General features: G+C 36.5%; 1 long non-coding RNA gene across 1 annotated transcript; it reads right to left on the bottom strand.

The window, feature by feature from the left end:
- Positions 1-559: 559 nt before the first annotated feature.
- LOC147349328 (uncharacterized) lies at positions 560-25630 on the bottom strand. The gene is made up of 3 exons (XR_015150356.1): positions 25513-25630; positions 16999-17111; positions 560-2261 (listed from the first exon to the last, which is right to left on the bottom strand). It is a non-coding gene; the product is annotated as an uncharacterized LOC147349328 (long non-coding RNA).
- Between the last annotated feature and the right edge of the window lie 1365 nt (positions 25631-26995).

Consider the following 26995-nt stretch of genomic DNA (forward strand, 5'->3'; position numbering starts at 1 on the left):
TTGCAAGCAAATGTCTCATTTTATTATTTCAGAATTACATATGCTGCAAGGAAATCAAACCATCATATTCAAAGTATTTAATGGGAATATATAATAAAGGATAAAATTTGTAAATTTTAATCTCTCATTTTTGCGTGTCCAAGTTTTGTTTAGAATTGTTAATTGGTAAATCATCTTGGGTAGATTTTTTTTTAATTGTAGTTGACCTTACATATAGTAAAATGCATGGTTTTTTTTTAAGTGCATCATCTGTAGCTTTTGACTTATTATATATCTTATTGTGTTAGAAAATTTAAGTAATTCAGCCTGTGGTCAATTGCATGTCTATTCAAAATCATTTCTCATCCAAGAATGTTACTCTTAGATCTCTCAACAAGAAGTAAAAGAACAGAAAAATTGAGAATAGAGTGCTTAGCACTTTGAAATCTGGAAGTGCTACACAAATGTAAGAAACATGGACCAGAATCACTTTTATAGTAAAACTTCTTCCTATGGAATTATGTAAAAATTGTTTTAATAAATTGGATACACGTATGTAAAACATTTATAAAAACATCTAAAAGTGATAAGTATCTTGGTAGAAAAAAATAGCTAAAAATCCTAAGAAAGAAAGACAGACACATATATACCTGTGGCTGATTCATGTTGATGTATGGCAAAAACCATCACAATACTGTAAAGTAATTATTCTTTAATTAAAATAAATAGATTAATTTTTAAAAGAAAACTGTTAATCACTTATACATTATAAAGAAAATGTTAGAGTTTCTTACTACTGAACCATTTTTGTAGGTCTTCTTGCTAGACTATTACTACTTTACTCCTTTCTTTGAACTTAAATGGTGGACTTTGAGAATGACATGTTTCCAGTGACCTCACTGCTATTGTGCAATGATTAATCATCATGAATATAAGTTAAGATCAAGCCATGGAAAGCTTGTCTTCTCCCATCTAATTTGATTAATGAGTTTTATGGCTGAGATGAATTGTGAAGAAAAAGTTAAAAGTACCTGAAGCAAAGTACAATTGTGGTCCATCTCACATGAATTTTTAGGCAAATAGAAAGAATCCTAAATATGAAAATTTTATAGTTAGAACAGGACAGGATTACCCAATATGGCTACATATGATCATAAAAAATTGGAATATTCTGTGCACTCTGAAAATAAATAATAAATTCCCTTTCTAGTTACTTTCTTGTTGATAGCTACTAACACACTCTAGTAACCAGTAAGAGAGTGTTGCTTCTTTATATTGGTGTCTTTACAATCCCAACAACATCAGTCTTTCAGAAGTAATGAGGGTCATTCAAATATTGACATTGTCAGTCATAAGACAGTGCAGATATTCACTTCCGTAACAGTAGAATTGCATTTATTACATGTAATTAAAGAATGGCCCATGGCAGCTTTTTAGACCTTAATGATTCAGTGAAAAAATATAATAATCTTTTAAAACAGTCAATTGAAAGTAAAGCTCGGCTTCAGTGATTTTGAAAATGTCAATACAGAGCTACAAATAACAGACAAACTCTCTTTGTCACATTGTGTACAAAATCCTTATTAGCATTAGAACTTACAATATTCCCTTTTTAAAATTATGACAATTAACCTTTATTTCTAGGGATCACATATATTCCTGACCTAAATTTACAGATATTTTCTAATATATTTTTATAGTTTGAATATTGAAGTTCTTTTGACATTTACTTGTGAAGTAAATGTTTTCCTTGAAACTTCCTTACCTCCAAATTTCTGTTGTAATTGACATTTATGTGTGTCAGAATTCAACATTTTAGTCTCATTATTAACCAACACACATCTTTTATGGTCTCGCTTACATAGAAATAAAATGGAGAACACAATCTATTACTAGTGCCTAAGATGTTCTCTTTTGGGCATTGGACAACAACACAATTCTGTCCAGAAATAATGACCATTGTATTAGTTTACTAGGACTGCCATAACATAATACTACCAATTTAAGTGATTCAAAGCAACGGATATTTATCGTCTCACAATTCTAGAAGCTGGAAGTCCAAAATCAAGATGTTGTCAGAGCCAGGCTCTCTCCAGAGGCTCTCGAGAGTTATTCTTCCTTCCCTCTCCCCGACTTCTAGTGCTTCCAGTCCTTGGGATTCCTTGTCTTGTAGATATATCACTCCAGTCTCTACCTCTGGAGTCACATGGCATTCTTCCTGTGTATCAGTCCAAATTTCTAGTCACTGCATTAGGACCCACATAAGGTAAATTTGGCAGAATCTGTAAGAACCAGTAAACTTTCTTTTAATCCATCCTAAATAAAAAGCCACACATATACACAAGAGGACCTGTATAAAGATGTTCATCATAATCATTGTTTAGAGCACAAAATTGTAAATAACTTAAATGTCTATCAAGTGTGGTAAGCAAATTGTCACCCATCCACACTATGAAACACTGTGCAACAGTCAAAATGAATGATACAGAAATCTGTGCACGGATAAAAGATCTTCAAGGTATGTTTTTGAGTAAAAATAGCAGGTTGGTGGCAGTATATTACTTATTTTTCCTGAAAATAAATACAGAGCAGGGTCAGTTTGTAAAAGCTCTGCAAATCTATGATAACTGAGACCTCAAGAACAACATACAGAAGAATATTTATCTTTCTGTCTTTCATAGCAGAGTCATTTATCCAATTTACACAAAAGTGGCATTAAGTCGTATGACATATATTAAAGACAAGGAATGGCAGAACACAAACCTGGTTTTATCCCACTAGGTTACCTGCCACTAAGCATCTTTCCAATACTTACCCACATGGCAGTAAAGTTGTACATAAGCATAAGCAGTTAAGAGTTTATGTTGCATTCTTATTGTTGTTCAGTCACTAAGTCATTGTCCGGCTGTTTGCGACCCCAGGGACAGCAGCATGCCAGATTCCCTGTCCTTCACTGTCTCCTGGAGTTTGCTCAGACTCATGTCCATTGAGTCGGTGATGCCATTTATGTGTTCTTATAGGTTATCCCAAAGGCACTTCCAGTTTATGGACTCCAAGGTAGAGAAAAGGTGTGGACAAACTTAGGTTGTTCTGGTAGATTTATCCACAAGATCACAGAGCTTTTAGAAGTATCAATAACTGGACAACTGTGCCAAAAGTCTGCCTGTGGTTTGTTACAATGAAGAAATGCCTGAGGAAGCCAGGCTGTAAGTTACAGACTTTTGAGATGAAAAATCTAAAGAACTGCTGTGAGGGAAATTTAATCTTTCTTTGTTGGATAAATTTGCTAAAGAGAAAGAAGTCCCAGCAGAAAATCACATTATTCTTCCATGGGTCCATATCAAAGAGAGAAAAAGTAGGTTGAGGCCCCATTTCTAGGACCATATTCATGGATGTCATGAACACTTTGACATTTGAGCTTATGGTAGTGAAATTTTTATGACCCCATCTGATATAGGTTAGTTAGGAAAATGCCATCATGTAATTGTTATGCACAGAGGATTGGGGGAGAAATCATAATCGACCCATGTGATGCCATAAACACCAAGTGGCACAGGTCTGAAACTATATAAACACAGAACTCCAATCGAGAGTTAAAGCCGCAACAGAACAAGAAACTGTATGGACGAAAGAGAAGACACAGTTTATACCTGAAATGGTATAGCTATTTAATAAGCTACATGTTTCCAAAAAATCCATAAAATTAGAAATCTTCAAAATTTGTCTATAAGATTTTCAAATAAAAGACCAATCTTTTTTTTTCTGTTCTTATATAGGGGTCTTTCCAATGAAGCAGTTCCATCAGAGATCTCAAGTGTGGAAATAACTCAGATGGTAAACACTTTTGGTCTAAAAGCATTCCTCTGGCATATCTTTGTAACAAAATCTTCCAGGTAAGTAGTGAATGTATTTTTCGAAAAGGTAGAGAATTTCACTAAGTTGCAGGTTTATTAATCAATTAGTTCATGTTGTATAATGTCTTCTACTGACCAATTCAAAGAAGTCTAGAGATTCCAGTATTTAATATCTGAGAAAAATAGTAAAAGTACAAATTGAAAGTTTTGCCTTGTTGTCATCCAAAATACTACCCAAACCAGTAGGTTTTATTCATGGCTACATTTCCTTTCAATGTGTTGAATGAAATATATATCAGAGGAAAAAGAACTGCCTCGGTAAAATAAAAGTAAAATCTTATTAAAAACAGAGGATATGGTTTCCTCTCTAACTGTACACAACCATCGTTAATGAATGGAATTAATGTTAAGTGATTTTCATGGAAATTGTCCTAATCAAAAGAGGAAACTAAGGACATTTTAAGGAACTGAGATAAGTCTGTATTGATACAGCAAACAAAATCATAACGTTGATAATGATGGAGATGTGACAATAATAAAAGCCATAATGTATGGGAGGCTAAGTGTCTGACACTGCACAAACGCACTTTATACAAATTTGTTCCCCATAACAACTCTAAGAAGTGGATGTTATTTTCTTCATTCTGTATAGTAGGAAACTGAAGCTTAGCAAAGTTAAAAGGCAGGCCGAAGTTCACAAAGCTGTTAATGTTGATAACAGAACTCAAACCCACCCAACTTGGCTCCAAAGCTCGAGTTCTTTAAGAGTTGCTGAATGATTTTATTTTATTTTTTTTATTTATTTATTTTTTAATTTTATTTTATTTTTAAACTTTACATGCTGAATGATTTTAATTCAAGTGTCTCTGAAAGACAATTCATTCAAACTTGGTCTTACATTTATTGGTTACTTACTCTCTGCCAGTCTTCTCTAGGTACTCAGGATGCACCAGTAACTATATAAATGTTTAAACATCCAATATGGTCAAGAATGATTTCAACTTGACGAAAACTAGTCCCATGTGTGCACTTGTCATACAGAAAAGTATATTGTTGCCTTTTATTTTTTGAAAGCTAAGAGATGTTAAGGGTACCAAACCATCCTAAATGGATGTAATACATCCATTTAAAATGAGACAGCATTCCAATCAAGTAGCAAAATTAAAAGAGGGAAAGCATAATCAATATTATCATTTCCTGAAGTTTAGTAGAACTTACCTATCTTTTTTTTCAGTTTCACTTTTTAATCCTGAAAGCATTACTTCAGTGTGTATACATTTATGCTAATCATATACCACAGCCATGGGTTCTTCTATCAATATGAAATGTTTTGTACTTGCTGTTTTTGTGCATCTTGTATTGTTATGTGCAATATACAAAATAATGTGTCTAACTATGCCATTTATGCTTTTGAAAGAAAAAGCAAATTACTTACTGAAGAGAATGGCATTTGCATGCATGTGTGTCAGCTTTCAAGCCATTTCCTTCTACAAAATATTGCTTTCTACACTTAGAAAATGCATCCATCCATCAGTTACAAACCATTTCAAAGCACTTTATGAATCTACAGAGCAAAATGTACTTATCTTACATTGGCAGTGTCCCAGCTGTTACAAAATTGCTATTGTCCTAATACTTACAAGGCAATTTTAGCATCAGTTAATAATTTTACAGGATAGATAACTTCTAAAGCATTATAAAATGACAGACATTAAACAATAGCAACTTAGCATTTTTTGAAACAGTTCATGACAGCTTAAAAACTAAAGTGATTTTAATGTATAGTCTATGCAGTTTTCGTTCCTCATTGACAATTCCTTTAGAAGACAAAAATGTGAAAATCCTTTTAAATAGTGGGTGAAAGAATAAAACAAATTTATCTTTAAAAGATATTCAGTAAAAATCTCAATTAAGAATAATGTCTCAAATCTTTCTGTACAGATAGTAGGTGACAAGAATTTGAATTTATTTAGGTAGAAAAAAATGACGGTATCATTTAATGGTAGGGTACCACAAAATAAAAAGGCGTATCTATTCATTAAAGCTAATACAAAAAGAAAAATACCACGAATAGCATTGTATATAAATCAGTATGCATTATTTCTTCCTAAACACTGTTTTCTATCAATCTTAGTTTAAAAGCTTCAGTTAAAGGAAAAATCTGGGTAATTGTAACACATGTGTTCTCTCTTACTCCCTTTGTTTAAGTTGTTAGGATAGCCATACAACCCTTTTTTGGCTAGATATTTTACCATTCACCTTTGATAGCTAATGCCTTGATGGTACAGAAGGAAAAATAGCTCTAAACAAATTACATTAATTGGCAGTTTGATGATATACGTGCACAGTCTCTTCAAGGGAAAAAAATGCTTTTGATAAGCACCAATGTGCAACAGTGGTTATTTTCACAAATGGACTTATTAAATAAAACCAATTATTCCATGAATGTTCACAAAGGCCAAGTAATTGACCACATCATCAAAATACAACCTAAATTCCCCTGGTACACAATTACCATCTTCTTTATCACTGAGCACATTGATATTGCCTGGGCTCGTTATATACCAGCCACTCCAGAAAATCAAGTACAATCTAAATTTTCAAATGATGTAATTTATGTTCACACATTTAATTTTCTGTAGGATGTTACATGAATGTTTTAATACTGCCATGGTCTCAAAATTATAAAATGAGAAGATTGCACAATTTCAGCCTTTTTCATGGTACCAATATATCTAAAGAAAACTGTAATTCAAAAAGCCCTTAATACTTTTTCAGTGTGCATTACAAGTTACTATTAAACAGTTGTGTATTGTAAGACATACAAATCCTTATTTTACTCCTACTAGAAGGAATGCATACAGTAAAATACATCAAATTGCCAATCTATGTTACTAGCTGCATGGACGGGGAGAAGGCAATGGCACCCCACTGCAGTATTCTTGCCTGGAAAATCCCAGGGATGGAGGAGCCTGGTAGACTGCAGGCCATGGGGTCGCTAAGAGTCGGACATGACTGAGGGACTTCACTTTCATTTTTCACTTTCATGCATTGGAGAAGGAAATGGCAACCCACTCCAGTGTTCTTGCCTGGAGAATCCCAGGGATGGGGGAGCCTGGTGGGCTGCCGTCTATGGGGTCACACAGAGTCAGAAACGACTGAAGTGACTTAGCAGCAGCAACAGCTGCATGGAGGTAGGGATCATGTCTCTTAAAGACTGCTTAATTCCTGTCATCACACACCCTGCCTGGAATGTAGTGGGTACATTGTAGGTGTTTGTTGATTGGCTGATTGACTGGTCTGATTCAATTGAGATTAACTATTTCAATTCTACATTAACTATTTTTTAATTCACATTTTATTTTTTTTTCACTTTTTGAAATTTTTTTAAAATTTTATTTTATTTTTAAACTTTACATAATTGTATTAGTTTTGCCAAATATCAACATGAATCCGCCACAGGTATACATGTGTTCCTCTGTGTACATACGGAGAATAGTTCTTGAAAAGGATACTCTTTTTTTTTTTGTATTTTATTTTTTTAATGTTTTTTTATTTTATTTTATTTTTTAACTTTACAATATTGTATTGGTTTTGCCATATATCAACATGAATCCGCCACAGGTATACACGTGGTCCCCATTCTGAACCTTCCTCCCTCCTCCCTCCCCATACCATCCCTCTGGGTCGTCCCAGTGCACCAGCCCCAAGCATCCAGTATCGTGCATCAAACCTGGACTGGCGACTCATTTCATATATGATATTATACATGTTTCAATGCCATTCTCCCAAATCATCCCACCCTCTCACTCTCCCACAGAGTCCAAAAGACTGTTCTATACATCAGTGTCTCTTTTGCTGTCTCGTACACAGGGTTATTGTTACCATCTTTCTAAATTCCATATATATGAGTTAGTATACTGTATTGGTGTTTTTCTTTCTGGCTTACTTCACTCTGTATAATAGGCTCCAGTTTCATCCACCTCATTAGAACTGATTCAAATGTATTCTTTTTAATGGCTGAGTAATACTTCATTGTGTATATGTACCACAGCTTTCTTATCCATTCATCTGCTGATGGGCGTCTAGGTTGCTTCCATGTCCTGACTATTATAAACAGTGCTGCAATGAACATTGGAGTACACGTGTCTCTTTCAATTCTGGTTTCCTCAGTGTGTATGCCCAGCAGTGGGATTGCTAGATCATAAGGCAGTTCTATTTCCAGTTTTTTAAGGAATCTCCACACTGTTCTCCATAGTGGCTTTACTAGTTTGCATTCCCACCAGCAGTGTAAGAGAGTTCCCTTTTCTCCACACCCTCTCCAGCATTTATTGCTTGTAGACTTTTGGATCGCAGCCATTCTGACTGGCGTGAAATGGTACCTCATAGTGGTTTTGATTTGCATTTCTTTGATAATGAGTGATGTTGAGCATCTTTTCATGTGTTTGTTAGCCATCTGTATGTCTTCTTTGGAGAAATGTCTATTTAGTTCTTTGGACCATTTTTTGATTGGGTCATTTATTTTTCTGGAATTGAGCTGCAGGAGTTGCTTGTATATTTTTGAGATTAGTTGTTTGTCGGTTGCTTCATTTGCTATTATTTTCTCCCATTCTGAAGGCTGTCTTTTCACCTTGCTTAGAGTTTCCTTTGTTGTGCAGAAGCTTTTAAGTTTAATTAGGTCCCATTTGTTTATTTTTGCTTTTATTTCCAATATTCTGGGAGATGGGTCATAGAGGATCCTGCTGTGATGTATGTTGGATTTGACTTGGACTTAGAAATGAAATAGCCACTTCTTGTCAACATTAATTGAGAAATATAAATATTTCTATTACAATTATTCTATTATATACTTATATATTATAATATATTATAATATATAATATATACTTATATTATATATTATAATAATATATAATATATATAATATTATTATATTATATTAAGTATATTATATTATACTTATATACTTATACTATAATTATATTCTATTATATACTTATATACATGTCACTTACAAACTTTGTCTTTAATAAAATTATTCCTATTAATAATATGAATAGGATAGTCACATCTGCAATGAAAATATAGATTATGAAGGTAATATTGTAGATGCTTCTTTCCATTTACCTTCATACATCATCAAATTAATAACAGACCTATTTAAAGTATCAAATATTTGCTTACTGTGGCCTTTGCTAATATGTTTATTTTTAACAAGTATTAAATATAGCATGTTATATGCAACATAACTGAATAAAAATATAAATAATGCTTGGTACTGAAAGAATATTTTAATTAAAGTTCTACTTTCATAGTACCATTAAACTCAATCATTTTTGAAACTCAACCTCAAAATACACATCCATCTCCCCAAATTTTTGCAAGACTGTATTTAGTGACAGTGATACTGAATTACCTTTGAATGAATGAACACAGGAACAAAGAAAAACTTATTTATTTGGGGAGAATGCCACAGGGGTGGGGTGTGAAATTTGGTAAGCACTAGTTTTCATAAATAAGGAAACAGCCTAAGACTTTCCATCATCTTTTATTACTGGGCTCTAAGATATTTCAGACATGGAATCTTTGAAGTGTGTTTATAAAATCTCGTGAATAGATCTTGAGTAGGTTCACTTTCCTTGCCACACCATTACATGGCCATGCTCCATTAGTCCCATCTATGTTTAACCAAATGTGAAGATTTTCTAAGGCTCCTATCAAAAGGGATCAGACATTTGACCTGCAGAGCAATGAACCTGAGTTCATGAACCTAAACTAAACCTGGACACAGTAACTAGAGAGGAGACTACACTTTGGGAGGATTCCGCAGTAGATTGTTAAGCATATGACTAAGAATTACAATAGATATTTATCGTGTTGTTGAATTCCTAAACCTAAAAACTTGTTGCTAACTTAGTTTTCTTTGCCAACTTCTCACACACACCTGCATTGCATGAATTATTAATGTAAACAAATTACTTTTTAAAGTTGTTTGTATTATTCAGACACACATCAACCACTTTCAGCAAGAAACTTGAAGAGCAAAACATGACTATTTAAACAGGAAAATTACTTAAAGGAAATAAAAGCATGATGTTCTACATTTTGAATACGACTCTAGATACCATGCTATTTCCAAGAAATTGGCCCAGAATGATCATACCTGAAATATCCTCCTAAGACTCCCTATTGTTTTGATTGGTCTTATCTAAAGTAGGCAGACCCAAATCTGAGGAACAATACAGACTATTCCGATTTCTGGGGTATCCTATACACTAAAGTCAACATGACCCTGCACCTCTGGAGTTTGCTGAGAGTCACTCCGGCCAGCACATCTCAGACCCATTTCACTGAAATTGCCTCTTTGAACAGCCGCACTATAGCTACTGCCCACTGATGGGAAACTGTCTCTCTTGGATATGAATGTACTTGTTAGAAATCAGTGATCAATGCTGTTTGAATCTACCAACAGATTTAAGTTGGTCCTCACACCACAGTAGCACAAGCTGAGACTTCCCTTAAATAATGAGGAGTGTATTTCCTCTGAGCCCTAGAATGGCTTTATCTACATATGTTCAATAAGTTAATGTTTGAGCGTGTACTCTAGAGCTAGAACGCTTGGATTCAAACCCTAGTCTAGCATATTTACAATGTGTAACCTTTGGAAGACAGCTTGGCCTGTCCAAACATCTTTCCTTATTTTAGTTTAATCATAACTCTACCTTATACTTTTCATTCTTCATAGTAAGGAACAAACCATCTCTTCCTAAGTTTAAGTCTATAAACATAATAATGGCAGTTTTTTTTCTTCTTGATAAGTAGTGATGTTTATAATGGTTAAATATTTCTATGGCTCAGTGGTAAAGAATCCATCTGACAAGCAGGAGATGCAGGTTCGATCCCTGGGTCAGGAAGACCACCTGGAGAAGAAAATGGCAACCCACTTCAGTATTCTTGCCTGGAAAATTCCATGGACAGAGGAGCCTGGCAGTCTACAATCCATGGGGTCACAAAAAAAACAGACATGACTGAGCACACACACACACACACACATTAAATCCTCACACATATTACTCCATTTATCCACACTCATCCTTTGATTTCATCTTAGATTTAAATAAAGTTTCCCTTAACTTGCTCACATTTCAAAGGATGGAGCTAGGATTCTTATGATAGAAATAGTGTTTTCTCCAAGAATTTCTTGAAACATGAAGGTTCAGATCATGAATAGCTTTTTCAATCATATGCTCACAAATTATTCCATTTTATTTATCATCTTTCCATAAACATTTTGAAGTTATTTGTGATATGTATGGTCTTTAAGTAGAGGGTGCATATGATGACTTTCCATAGCTGAAAACATTTATAGTACAGAAAGGCAAAGTGGCAGACTTAAAGTTGACTATGGGCAAATTTTAGTAGGATTGACTAAACTTTCAAAAACAAGTGGGAAGGAGAATCATCTCATTGTAGATCATTACCCCATACTTCTTTAGTACTTTGTATTCAAAGTGATCTATGATTAACATACTTCAAACAATAAGCAAAATATACATTGACTAGTCGATGTTTGCAACATGCTATGGGAATGATGTGTAAGAGATCAACCCAACCTGGCTCTCAGGTACATAACAGTGTAACCAGGAAGATAAAATTAAACTTCGGGGAACTAACTTGGGAAGATCATTAGGTATTAAAATGTATACCGCAGTCAGTCTATAAGTGTGCCAGAGGTCATATTTTTAAAATACGTCTCAGTGCATCTTGAGAGGTACTCCTTTATGAGTTTCTTTCCCTGCAACACTTTTGCTAGTTCATCCAAGTAAAGGAGAAAGTGAATGCCATGTAAGGTAGAAGAAGGGAATGAACCAAGGCAGTTTCTGTCAGATGGAGAAATATAAAGGCCTTCCATCTCTAGGGAAGAAGACAAGAAAGACAAAAATGAAGGAAAAGACATGATGTCGATCATGAGCATACTTTCTTATCATTCCTCCATCCTCCAGAAAATGAGGGAGCCAGGAGTAATACATAACAGACGTGTATGCATGTGTATGTGTATGTGTGTATGTGTGTGTGTGTGTGTGTGTGTGTGTGTGTGTGTGTGTGTGTGTGTTGAGTTACAGGTATTTATTTCAGTTTCACCTGCACATTAGTTTTACTTGTGGTAGTCAGAGATCATTGTTAACCTTAACTGATACCATTTTTCACACCACTGGCACTGGCTAACTTTGATGTATATTGAAATACTCTTTAAAATACATGGATTGTCTTAGATGATCACTAGGGTAAAGTGCAAAAATTGTAATTTAGACATCCAGAAAAGTTGCACAGATCAGACAAAGAACTCTAAGTCACCCTCTGCCCAGGATCCCACAATTTTCCATCTTATATAACTATTGTTAAATTATTAAAACCAAGAAATTTTATATGTTTAAACTCAAAAATAAATGAATAAATATGACAAAACAGAAGCAGACAGATGCAGATAACAAGTTAGTGGTTACCAGAGGGGAGAGGAGTGGGGAAGGGCCAAAATATGTGAAGGGAATTAAGAGGTACAAACTACTAGGTATAAAATAAAATAAGTTACAAGGATATATTTGAACAGCACAGGCAATAAGCCAATACTTTCCAATTACTTTATTTGTAGTTACTTTATAAAAATATCAAATCTCTATATTGTACACCTAAAATGAAATAATAGCATAAGTCAACTATACTTCAATTTAAAAAAGTAAGAAATAAACAATGATGTCATATTACTAACCAATATGAAAGCCTTATTACAATTTTGCCAGTTATTCCACTAATATCCTTTTCTCTGGCCCAAGATTCAATCCAAGGTCCCATACTGGATTTAGTTGCTTTTGGGGGTTGTTCAATCTGTGATAGTTCCTCAGTATTTCATGTTCTTGACACATTTGAAGAACTCGTGCCAGTTATTTTTTAGAACATCCTTCATATGTGTTTCTCTAGGGCTTTCTCATTGGAGAAGGCAACGGCACCCCACTCCAGTACTCTTGCCTGGAAAATCCTATGGACGGAGGAGCCTGGTGGGCTACAGTCCATGGGGTCGCGAAGAGTCGGACACGACTGAGCGACTTCACTTTCACTTTTCACTTTCATGCACTGGAGAAGGAAATGGCAACCCACTCCAGTGTTCTTGCCTGGAGAATCCCAGAGCCTGGGGAGCCTGGTGGGCTGCCATCTATGGGGTCGCACGGAGTCGGACACGACTGAAGCGACTTAGCAGCAGCAGCAGTGCTTTCTTATAATTAGATTGTTGTTAATGTTTTGGCAAAAATATAGCAGAAGTCATGTTATGTCCCTCTTTGCTGCTGCCACTGCTAAGTCGCTTCAGTCGTGTCTGACTCTGCGCGACCCCACAGACGGCAGCCCACCAGGCTCCCCTGTCCCTGGGATTCTCCAGGCAAGAACACTGGAGTGGGTTGCCATTTCCTTCTCCAGTGCATGAAAGGGAAAAGGGAAAGTGAAGTCGATCCATTGTGTCCGACTCTTAGCGACCCCACGGACTGCAGCCTACCAGGCTCCTCCGCCTACGAGATTTTCCAGGCAAGAGTACTGGAGTGGGTCGCCAGTGCCTTCTCCGTACATCATATACTGGAATAAATTATGGCATTATATCTTATTATTGGTAATGTTAACTCTAATCACATAGCTAAATGGTGTCTGTGAGTCTTTGTTCAATGTTAATATTTCCCTCTTCATAATTAATAAGTATTTTGTGAGGAAATACTTAAAATTATACAAATATCCTATTTCTCATCAATCATTAATTTTAGCATCAACTGATGGTTTGAACAACATGTAAGTAGGGAGACAGATTTCACAAATATTACTGACATGTTTGTTTAATGGTGACTTTAATTTCACTTACTCCTTGTAGATTTATTCCTTTATATTCTCCTGTAAAGGAGAGTTATTGCTGTTGTTGTTCAGTCGCTAAGTCGTGTCTGAGTCTTTGCTACCCAATGGACTGCAGAGCACCATACTCCTCTGTCCTTCACTATCTCCCCCCTTTTTCTCAACTTCATGTCCACCAAGTCAGTGATTCTATCTAACCATCTCATCCTCTGCCACCCCTTCTCCTTTTGCCTTCAATCTTTCCCAGCATCAGGGGCTTTTCCAAGAAGTCAGCTCTTTACATCAAGTGGCCAAAGTTTTGGAACTTCAGCTTCAACATCAGTCCTTCCAGTGAATATTCAGGGTTGATTTCCTTTAGGATTGACTGGATTGATCTCCTTGCTGTCCAAGGAACTCTCAAGAGTCTTCTCCAGCAAATTCAAAAGCATCAATTCTTTGGTGTTCAGCCTTCTTTATGGTCCAGCTCTCACATCCATACATGACTACTGGAAAAACCATAGTTTTGACTATATGGACATTTGTCAGTAAAGTGATGTCTGTTTTTTAACATGCTGTCTAGGTTGCTCATAACTTTTCTCCCGAGGGGCAATCGTCTTTTACTTTTGTGGCTGCAGTCATGTCCACGGTTATTTTGGAGTCCAAGAAAGGACCATCTGTTACTGCTTCCACTTTCCCGCCATCTATTTACCATGAAGTGGTGGGACTGAATGCCATGATCTTAGTTTTTTGAAAGTTGAGTTTCAAGCCAGCTTTTTCACTCTCCTCTTTCACCCTCAAGAGGAGGCTTTTTAGCTCCTCTTCACTTTCTGACATTAGTGTGGTATCGTCTGCATATCTGAGGTTGCTGGTATTTCTGTCAGCAATCTTATTTCCCGCTTGAGATTCATCCAGCCCAGCATTTCACATGATGTATTCTGCATAGGAGTTAAATAAGCAGAGTGACAATAGGCAGCCTCGTCATACTCCCTCCCCAATTTGGAAACGGTCCAATGTTCCATGTCCAGTTTTAACTCTTGCTTCTTGACCTGCATACACATTTCTCAGGAGACAAGTAAAGTGGTTCGTTATTCACATCTCTTTAAGAATTTTCCACAGTTTTTTGTGATCCACACAGTCAAAGGCTTTTACATAGTCAATGAAGCAGAAGTAGATGTTTTTTCTGGAATTCTCTTACTTTCACCATGATCCAGTGAATATCAGCAAGTTGATCTCTGGTTCCTCTGCCTTTTCTAAATCCAACTTATACATCTGGAAGTTCTCAGTTGATGTCCTGTTGAAGTCTAACTTGGAGAATTTTGAGCATTACTTTAATAGCATGTGAAATGAGTGCAATTGTGTGGTAGTTTGAATATTCTTTGGCATTGCCCTTCTTTGGGATTGGAATGAAAACTGACCATTTCCAGTCCTGTGGCCACTGCTGAGTTTTCCAAATTTGCTGACATATTGAGTGCAGCACTTCAATAGCATCATCTTTTAGGATTTTAAAGAGCCCACTTAGAATTCTGTCACCTCCATCAGCTTTGTTTGTAGTAATGTTTAAGGCCCACTTGACTTCACACTCCAGGATATCTGGCTCTAGGTGAGTGATCACACAATTGTGGTTATCCTGGTCATTAGGACCTTTTTTGTACAGCTCCGTGTATTCTTCCCACCTCTTCTTGATCTCTTCTCCTGTTAGGTCTTTATACTTTCTATCCTTTATCGTGCCCATCCTTGCATGAAACATTCCCTTGATATCTTCAATTTTCTTGAGGAGATCTCTAGTTTTCCCCATTCTATTGTTTTCCTCTATTTTTTTCCATTGTTCATTTTAAAAGGGCCTCTTATCTGTCCTTGCTATTCTCTGGAACTCTGCATTCAATTGAGTATATCATTCCCTTCTCCCTTGCCTCTTACTTCCCTTCTTTCCTCAGCTATTTGTAAAGCCTCCTCAGACAATCACTTTGTCTTTTTGATTTCTTTTTCTTTGGGATGCTTTTGGTCACTGCCTCCTGTTACAAACCTCCATCGACAGTTCTTCAGGCACTCTGTTTACCATATCTAATCCCTTGAATCTACTCATTACCTCCACTGTATAATCTTAATGGATTTGATTTAGGTCATACCTGAATGTCTTAGTGGTTTTCCCTACTTTCTTCAATTTAAGGCTATATTTTGCAATAGGGAGCTCATGATCTGAGCCACAGTCAGCTCCAAGTCTTATTTTTGCTAACTATAGAGAGCTTCTCTATCTTTGGCTGCAAAGAAACATAATCAGTCTGATTTCAGTATTGACCATCTGGTGACATCCATGTGTAGAATTGTCTCTTGTGTTGGAAAAGGGTGTTTGCTATGACCAGAACTTTCTGGTGGTCAAAAACTCTGGAAAAACTCTGTTAGCCTTTACCCTGCTTCATTAAGGCCAAACATGCCTGTTACTCCAGGTATAGCTTGACTTCCTATTTTTTCATTCCAACCCTCTATGATAAAAGGGTATCTTTTTTGGTGTTAGTTCTAGAAGGTTTTGTAGATCTACATAGAACCAGTCAACTTCAGTTTCTCTGGCATCAGTGATCAGGGCATACCCTTGGATTACTGTGATATTGAATGGTTTGACTTAGAAATGAACTGAGATCATTCTGTCATTTTTGAGATTATACCCATGTATTGCATTTCAGACTCTTTTGTTGACTATGAGGGCTACTCCATATTTTCTAAGGGATTCTTGCCCACAGTAGTAGATATCATGGTCATCCGAATTAAATTCCTCCATCCCCAGCCACTTTAGCTCACTGACTCCTACAATGATGATGTTCACTCTTGCCATCTCCTGCTTGACCATGTCCAATTTACCTTGATTCATGGATCATAATCCTATTGCATAGGATTCCAGGCTCCTATGCAATATTGTTCTTTACAACATCAAACTTAACTTTCACTACCAGACACATTCACAACACATCCTCATCTTCCAGTGTAATTATCTTTTTGCCTTTTCATACTGCTCATGGGGTTCTCACAGCAAGAAAACTGGAGTGGTTTGCCATTCTCTCCTCCAGTGGACCACATTTTTTCAGAACTCTTCACTATGACCCGTCTGTCTTTTTTTGGCCCTGTATGGCATGGTTCATAGCTTCACTGAGTTATACAAGCCCTTTCACCATGAAAAAGCTATGAACCATGAAAGGCTAAAGAAGAGTACTCTATTCTAATTATTTACTTTTCCATTTATATTTTTATATCTGTATAGTCATTCATAATCATTTTTAATCTAGAGGTTGTAGTTCAAGCTAGGGCTTACCTGGCGGCTCAGTGCTAAAGAATCCACCGGCAAATGCAGGAGATGCAAGTTCAATCCCTGGATCGGGAAGATCCCCTGGAGAAGGAAATGGCAGTCCTCTCCAGTATTCTTGCCTGGAAAATCCCACACACAGAAGAACTTGGTGGGTTATAGTCCACTGGATTGCAAAAGAGTCAGATACAACTTACTAACTAAACAACAATGATCCAAACTAGCATTATTTGGGTTGTTCTCTAATTGATCCAACTTTGGTCATTGGGAGTTCCTAAACTTGGTTTTTGTGGTGATTTCTAGAGTTGCCCTATCATTTTGTGGATGCTTCTATACTTTCTTTTATCTTAAAATATTCCAGTCTTATCTTGTTTTTTCCTACCCTGGTCCTTTCCAGCACCAGCTATTTCTCCAAGGAGTCCTGGTTCCTTTTACTGGAATGATATTTAAATTCCAAGATCTAAGGGTTAAATGTGTTTATTGCTACTGGGAAGAAATTGTTTCTAGGCCCCCCCAGAGAACAAAGCTGGGAAATAGATGTATGTGTAATAACACATGAATACACACAACTGTTTATTTCTGTAACTATCCATCTGTGTGTATATATATATTTTTTTTAAAGAAAACTGAGTTCATTCTGATATGTTTTATTCCAATTTAACATGACAATTCACTTTATTTTTTCTCATTTTCATTAGTAACCTCTTCCTCCGCCAATGAGAAACATGGTTCTTATGAATAAAAGACAGTATATTTGCTTATTTATTCTGACCTGGTATGAACATAAAATGCTTTTAGAATTCCTAACTTACACCCATGTTAAAGGACTTCCCAGGTGGCACTAGTAGTAAGGAACCAACCTGCTAAAGCAGGAGACATAAGAGACATGGGTTCGATCCCTTAGTTGGGAAGATCCCCTGGAAGAATGGCATGGCAATATTCTTGCCTGGAGAATCCCCATGGACAGAGAAGCCTGGTGGGCTAAAGTTCATAGGGTTGAAAAGAGTTGGACACAACTGAAGCAACTCAGCATGCACACACCCCTGTTAGAAACAAATTTACTAAACAGATTGCAGCATTTGTAGGAAACTTTTTTGTTTGTCTTTAGATTTACTATATTTAGTCAAAATATTGCTTTCTACAGTTATTCACTTTAGTTCTTTTATTTCCACCTTCATCGGTGTGGTTATTTTATTCATTTATAATACAATCAGGTTCACTTGTTACTGTGTTTCCAGTTTGGGTTTTCCTTACACCCTGTTTTCTTTAATCATTTATTTATTTGACAGGTATATAAAACAATAACATGATTCTAAGAGTAAAAGTTATAAAAAATGTATAATCACAAAAGTATTACTTCTCCCTCAGTCCTATACCATGTTACCATAGCCTCTTTATTTCCATACCTTTTCTACTCATTCCAGTACATAATCAATCTCTTTAGCTTGTTTTATTCCTTTCTATAAGTCTTTTTCACAAATAAGCAAATACATGTATATTCTCTTATTCTTCCTTAATGCTTAAATAGTCACATAACTAGAAAGTGAAAGAGGAGAGTGAAAAAGTTGGCTTAAAGCTCAACATTCAGAAAACTAAGATTATAGCATCTGGTCCCATCACTTCATGGGAAATAGATGGGGAAACAGTGGAAACAGTGTCAGACTTTATTTTGGGGGGCTCCAAAATCACTGCAGATGGTGATAGCAGCCATGAAATTAAAAGACGCTTACTCCTTGGAAGGAAAGTTATGACCCACCTAGATAGCATATTGAAAAGCAGAGACATTACTTTGTCAACAAAGGTCCGTCTAGTCAAGGCTATGGTTTTTCCTGTGGTCATGTATGGATGTGAGAGTTGGACTGTGAAGAAAACTGAGCACCAAAGAATTGATGCTTTTGAACTGTGGTGTTGGAGAAGACTCTTGAGGGTCCCTTGGACTGCAAGGAGATCCAACCAGTCCATCCTAAAGGAGATCAGTCCTGGGTGTTCATTGATGGGACTGATGCTAAAGCTGAAACTCCAATACTTTGGCCACCTCATGCGAAGAGTTGACTCATTGAAAAGACCCCAGTGCTGGGAGGGATTGGGGGCAGGAGGAGAAGGGGACGACAGAGGATGAGATGGCTGGATGGCATCACTGACTCGATGGACATGAGTTTGAGTGAACTCCAGGATTTGGTGATGGACAGGGAGGTTGGCATGCTGCGACTCACGGGGTCGCAAAGAGTCAGACACAACTGAGCAACTGAACTGAACTGAATAAATGCTTTTTGCACTTTGCTTTTTTTACAGAACAATATAAACTGAAAAGATCTTTCTCATTTTTATTTAGATGCATGGTACTCCATTGTGTAGATGTAGGAGTTTACTCAACTGTTTTTCTTAGGTGTGAGCATTTAGGCTGTTTACAATGTTTCACAAGTATAATAAAGAAAAATTTAAGAGATTTCCAGTGAGAGAATTTGTTTCTATATCCTCAGGATATTGACTAGGAAAACTTCAATAATCTTAGACAAGCTCCACATCAAACAGGCATTAGAGTATGGTACCTAATGAGCTAAGAAGATAGAAACCTCTGGTGGTTCAGTGGCTAAGACTCCACTCTCTTAGCAAAAGGGGCTTGGGTTTGATCCCTGGTTGGGGAACCAAGATCGTGCATGCCACAGCTAAGATTTAGCATGTCACAGCTAAGACCTGACATAGCCAAATAAATAAAATAAAATGCTTTTTTAAAGAAGAAGAAGAAGTTAAGAGGATAAGAACAATCTATGATGGTAGAGCATCAGACTCTTCATGGCCCATATTTGATGTATGGGGCAACCACAGGCTCAATTGCTGAGACTACAAGTAGATCACAGTAGGCCTGGGTCCATTGCAAAGACTGAAAGATGAAAGTATTTCATTTCCAAAAGGCACGACCAAGTTCACAGTCAGAAGGAGTAGATTACAGAATAATGTCCAAATGGGACCAGTTCTCAGTGGATTCCATTGAAAAAAAGTGTCAAGGTGAAATAAGGGTCCCTTCAGCAGAGGGAGCAGGGTCTAGAGAATGGTATAAAATACATTCACTATGAATTTCCTCTGGAGAACTTCCATCTTGGATGAGGAAGGAGAGACTCTTGGAGGAAGTTGGAATTCAGGGAGAAGCTAATCTTAACAGGGAGATTGAATTTCAAATCACTGACTGTTACCTTACAGAGACTATTATATTAATTATGTATTGCTGTGTAGTAAATTATCCCAAAACTTAGTGGCTTAAAACAACAAACATTATCTCAAAATGTCTATGGCTCATTAATTCAGGAACTGCTTAGCTGGGTGGTTCTGGCTCTGGGTCTCACATAAGATTATAAACAAAATGTCAGCCAGAGCTTCTGTCATCTGAAGTCTTGACTGGGGCTTCAGAGTCTGCTTCCAAGCTCATTCACATGGCTGTTGGCAGGAGACTTCACTTCCTCACTAGCTATTGGCTAAAGGCCTCAGTTCCTTGCCACATGGGTCTCTCTGTGGTCTTTTTTAGTGTCCTTATGACATGGCACTTGGCTTCCTGTAGACTCATTGGTCCCAGAGAAGGAGCAAAGAGAAAACCACAGTACCTTTATGTTCTAATCTCAGACATGACATATTATCAATTCCACCATATTCTTTTCTTTAAAAGTAAGTCACTAGGTTAGTCTTCATTCGGGGGAGGGGAATCAGACTCCACCTTTCGAATGAAAAAGTATCAAAGAATATGTGGACATATGTTACAACTGTAATAACTGTTTTAATCTGGAAGAGATGAGCTACTTATAATTAACAAACTAAAATTTGTTTCTTTCATCAGCAGGGCTTAGGTTCCAGAACAAGATCAGCACAAAATAAAGTCCTGTTTTTAAATGTGTTATATGTAAGTTGTCCTATGATCTGAAGTGCTGAAAAAGACCATATACATTCTCAAATAACTTTTTAAAAACTTTTTATCTTGTATTGGAATATAGCCAATTAGGGCTTCCCTGGTGGCTCAGACAGTAAAGAATCTGCCTGCAATGCAGGAGACCTGGGTTCAGTCCCTGGGTCAGGAAGATCCCCTGGAGAAGGGAATGGCAACCCACTCCAGTGTTCTTGCCTGGAGAACCCCATGGACAGAAGAGCCTGGAGGGCTACAGTCCATGTGGTTGCAAAGAGTCAGGCACAACTGACAGACTAACATACAAACACATAGCTGATTAGCAAACAATGTTGTGAGAGTTTCAGGTTAACACTTTCTTTTAACATTTATTTTTATTTATTTGATCACACTGTGTCCTAGTCACTGCACGGAGGATCTTCGATCCTCATTTTGGCACATGAACTCTTAGTTGCAGCATGTGGGATCTATTCCTAGACCAGGGATCGAACCCAGGCCCCCAGCATTAGGAGATCAGAGTCCTAACCACTGGACCACCAGAGAAGTCCTCTCAAATAAAGTTTTAAAAACTGAATCTATACTACCTTTATGAAGTCACTGATGACATAACCTCATCCTGCATCTGTATCATCAGTAAGATTGGAGAAGAGTTTAAATTCTCATTTCCATGACTCTTGAATTCTACAATGTAAAATAACTTAGGTTTAGTAATAATAAACCTTGATAGAAAGATGTATATTCAGATATACATTGGTTAGAAACTCATTTCTAGTTACTTACTAGTTTTGTGTGAAAGTTTCTAGGTGCTTCCATCTTTAACACCATCTTCATAGTATTGATATATCACTAAAGCACCTAGCATAGTACCAAGAACATGGTGGATACTCAAAGAATGGTATTATCACTCTATGCCATGCAAATATAATTATATTGGTATGGTTTTAGGATTGAATTTCCTAACCCTCATTCTGTTTAGAACTCTGCAAAGTGCTATACAAAAGTATCAAGGACATACAATCAGAGGCCGTTGGGAGATAAACTTTATCATCTTCATCAAGTATGCATGTGTGCTAAATCACTTCAGTCATGTCCAACTCTCTGTGACCCTATGGACTATAGCCTGCTAGACTCCTCTGTCCATGGGATTCTTCAGGCAAGATACTGAAGTGAGTTGCTGTGCCCTCCTCCAGTGAACCCGAGTCTTCTGTATTAGCAGGCGGATTCTTTACCACTGAGCCACCTAGAAAGCCCATCAAGTATAATATTCATAATAAATTAAACTAATAAAATATATTTATAAATACCTAGGATTAGAACACAACTTTTCAGTTACCAAAGGAAGATTTCTAAGAGTTAAGGACTCTGATACGGGAGTCAGATAGCCTTCATTAAAATAACCAGTTCCACACTTACTAAGTGTATGACTTTGGGCAAATCAGTAACTTCTCTGTGCCTGTTTCACTATCTATATAACAGAAATAATAGTTTCTTTCTCATAGGGTTTTGGGAAGATTAGTTAATACATTCAAGTAGTTAAATGAAAACCTGTAATATAGTAAGTGCTAAATAAATGTTAGCTGTTCTCATTGACATGATTATTACTATTACAATTATTACATCCATTTGCTTTTTTTTCTTTGGAAAAAAAGAAGAGTTTTAAAGTTAAAAACAAGAAAATACTGTTATTAATTCCAAGTGATGTTTTAAAATAATTTCTCATTTGGATTTTGGGAGATATTTTAAGAATAGTAAGGAAAGATTTTATTTTTAACCCTTCATCACTTGACAGAAGAATCTCAGAAAACCCAAATGTTGTATGTAGGTAAATTTTGGAGCTGAAAAGGTCCTTTTTCAGAATTTCTGAATCTGGATGAAGATGTATATCTGTTAATCGTTTTGAGGCCCAGCTGAACAGAGTGCCTCAAGGGAAGAGAAACTTGTAAGGAATTCCCTGGTGGTTAGGACTCCACACTGTCACTGCTAAGGGCCTAGGATCAGTTCCTGGTCAGGGAACTGAGATCCCACAAGCTGAGGGTGCAGCCAAAAAAAGGAAGAGTTGTAGCTACTTTTGTGGTCCTAAAGTGATCGTGATTCTCCCTGCTTCTGCAGCCCTCCGTCCTCCATGTGCTAATCACTGACCAGAACTTTCACAAGATTACTGACCTGGTTACATATTTCCAGTGATAGACTAAGCCCCTCACAGGGCTTTCCCTGGTGGCTCAGTCATAAAGAATTTGCCTGGCAGTGCAAGAGACTAAGGTTCTATCTCTGGGTCGGGAAGATCCCCTGGAGAAGGAAATGGTGACCCCCTCCAGTATTCTTGCCTGGGAAAAATCCCATGGACAGAGGAGCCTGGTGGGCTGCAGTCCATGGAGTAGCAAAAGAGTCACACATGACTTAGGGACTAAACAATAACACTAAACGCCTCAACAAGGAAGAGTTGAAGTTCCTGAATATGAGAGAAATTGCCATGGGGTTAAGTATGGCCAAGAAAGCTTGCTTCAAAACCTAGGAAAATAACACTAGCTTTTCCCCATACCATATATTTTGAAAGCTTGATTCAACTGAGAATTTTACACAAAAACAAAAATCAGCTTCAAATATGCACTGATTATTACTGGAAAAATATAGAATTTAAGCTGAAAAAATTTTAAAGTCACAACTTTGCACAGTATAGTGGTAGCCTCTTCTGGCTGACAGAGGTCTAGTAGTCTAAGTGAATATCACCCCAGCCCAACTGTGCCTTGTGGGAAAAACTTGTCCAGTATCCAGATATCACTAGCCAGTGATTATGAGAGTGGTCACATTTACGAAAATGCTCAGGCTGTTGCTAGGTCTTAGTGCATATACATTTTATCGCACACCTCATCTGTTCCTCAAAATTCCCCTTCTGAAATTCTCAAAGGGGAGCTTCTCATGTTTTCCAGGACAAGTCTTACTTCTGTTTTTCATCTCTGCTCACTTCAGAGAAATCCAGTACTCATGAACCGTTTGAGGATGCAGTCACACCCCATTGCTGTTGCCTTTCTCCACCATCCCCACTCTGACTAACCCTTAGAATGTGGATTTTGCACAGAAGTCTACAGTGGAGTGAGGAGTCAGAGATAGCTCTCTGGCTGCCTCCAAGTGGGATTTTAGTGGTATTACCAAGGTGATATGGTTGGAATTAATTTGTACTAAAATGTTAATGACTTATGTATAGTATTTTCATTGTAAATGAAGTAATTTAGTGCCTAAGTTTAATAGAAAAAATGATTTTAATTTTTTGGCCATACAATAAGGTATGTGGGATCTTAATTCCCCAACCAGCAATCAAGCTCAGGCACACTGAAGTGGAAGCACAGAGTCCTAACCACTTAACCACCAAGGAATTCCCTGATTTTTAACAGAAAAAAGTCTTCACTGAAAAGCTACTACAAGAGATCGTGTGGATGGTGTAGTCTTATGGTGGTGGTGGTTTTGAAGTCATGTCTGACTCTTTGCAACACTATGGACTGTAGCCTGCTAGGCTCCTCTGTCCATGGAATTTTCCAGGCAAGAGTACCAGAGTGGGTTGCCATTTCCTTCTCCATGGGATCTTCCTGGCCTAAGGATAAAACCAAGTCTTCCGCATTGTAGGCAGGATACTTTAACACTGAGCCACCAGGGAATCCCTATGGTACCTTTCAAAATCAAGAACTGACCTCAGAATCAATGAAGTAGTATCATTCTTGGCAAAGAAAAAAGGGATAAAAAGGAAAAAAATTTTAAATGGAGAGGTGAAGATTCATCTTTGCTTCTTTTAGCAATCAGGCAGCCTCTTGAGTGTGTCTATAAACTCCAGGTTTTTGTTTCATTCTAAGCTTTAAAAACGGATTTATAAATCTTTGCCTAGTTGAGATGATAGGTAATAATTCCAACGAATCAGAGTAAAGCACACTTTATAGATATAAAATGTTTTGCAAAAGAAGGTTGACCTCTTTGCTGAAATTTGTAGACCATTTCTTCATATGCTTTCCTTTCATAAATAGAAATGAGAATGCTTATACCTTACATAATAATTTCCTCATCCTGGAAAGTTGTCATTGAACTAACATAAAGCACGTTGACTCTCACCTCTGGTCTGTAGTGACGGAAAGAATTACTTTGCTTTCAGGCATAGTTCTTTAAACTTCAAAGTAGGTACTATCACACTCTAAGTTTGAATTGATTGAGTAAAAAGAAGTTTCAATTAATGTAAAATAAACTCAACTCTGAATCTTTGATATTAAAAAAAATAGAGTTAAAATTCTCATTCATTTTACTGAAAATGTATGGTTTTCCTTAATTCAAATGATATTTATTTAGCATGTGACTCAAGTAAGCTCCCTGTTGGATAGGAAAGAAGTTATATTCTTCAGGAAAATAAGTGGAACAGAAGTCTCTCTAGTGCAATAAGGGTTGACAACAGGAAAGTGACAGGCACAGAAGTGATTAATAAAGGAGGCTAATTTAAAAACTAAGATAGAATTAGAGGGGAAGATTTTGTAGCCCAGAGAAGATAAGCTATTTTGTGAAAAATCATTAATGCTTGTATAAAATAAAGCTTTTATGGAAGTAATTCTTAGCTTATTAAATTTAGTACACTATAACTCTGCAAAAAAATATTTTTTTACCTGTTAGTCTGGAGTAGGTTCTTTATGAAGAGAGCAAAATGTTCCAGATTTCATTTCTTGCCCTTTTTGTGTGCACAGCTCATCATAGAAGAAGGTGTTCTCACTCTGAGATCTTTCTGTTTAAGAAAAATAATCAGTGTCGCAAACTAGAAATGGACCCATTTTAGGAACTGCACCCTCTAGACATAAGTCATTTTATGTGACTTTGAAGTTTTTTTTAAAAGGCAACTCGGATTGAGGCCCATTCTACTGAAATGAAGTGGAGGGAGGAACCACACTTTTTCTGAAGTTCTTGGTGTCTGAAACCATGGCATCAATTTGAAGTATTTCAAGATTTAAATTTAAGAAAAAGCAAAATAAAAAAACAGCAGAACTCTAGTTGATGAGATACAGTCAAAATGAGTGTGTTATCATAATCATTTGCATCTTTATATAAAGGTGCACCTCATCTAAATCTTCTTATTATCATCTTATACTTAAAAAAACCTCAACTAGTTCAGTGCCCACTGAAAATTTCATCCAATGTTTATCCTAAAGACATAATGCTGATATTTTTAAAGTACACAACAACCTATTTCACAATAAAGTTATCGATTTTATTAATCTATAAAACAATTAGTGAGGTTGTCTAGAAAAACAGTTCATTTAACTTGATGTCTATCTATAAAATTGAATCCTAGATTTTATTTTATGATAATTCATATTTTATTTGAAATGTTCTTTCTAACCATTTTAATTTTTAAAAAGAGGTATCCCCTTCAAGAAGAAGTAAAGATGTGGTATCAAATGATCTGGAAAATATGATATCTTTGACTGTCTGAAGAGACAGAAATCTTATTAGTATGCTTTTAATCTTTTAAAACAATAAAGATTGAGTATCTTCTATTCACTTTCAATAGGACAAGACAATATTAAAACAAGACCATCCCATTAGAGAAGCTTGATTATTTTCTCAAGGTTTTAAATTATGCATATGACTGGTGACACAAATACATGTTTAAGTGGTTGCAAATTTAAAAAATCACTATTCCCAAAGAACTAAAATTATGCCCAATCATAAATCACAAATTAATTCACCTGCATATTTTGATCTACAACTTTCCTTATGAACACGAACATTTTATAAAAGAGAAGTATCTTTTCATATCACCTTATGTTCATTGCATTTATACAAATATTAATTCAAATCAAATGCAAGCCTTTTCAAAGAGGGGGAAATTAGAACAGTTCACTGTCCTCTCCTTGCCCAGATGATCTCGTGCGAGATCTGGACTGCCATGTTGCACCAAACCACAGCAACCAGGACCCATTGTTCCCAAGGGAAACAGCCTATGCGGGAATGCAATAGTGCGCCCTGCAAGGAACGTGGAAAATAGCATATGTCACTACTGTACGGAACACAACAGACAATTATGATTCAACTGTCCAAATTATAATCAGTTTGACAAATGTCCACAAGCGTCTTCATTCTATTTTATATTTT

This window comes from Bos grunniens, chromosome 21 (genome assembly GCF_055505025.1).
Source record: "Bos grunniens cultivar Pamir isolate PY7600 chromosome 21, Bosgru_T2T1.0, whole genome shotgun sequence".
Classification (NCBI taxonomy): Eukaryota; Metazoa; Chordata; class Mammalia; order Artiodactyla; family Bovidae; genus Bos; species Bos grunniens.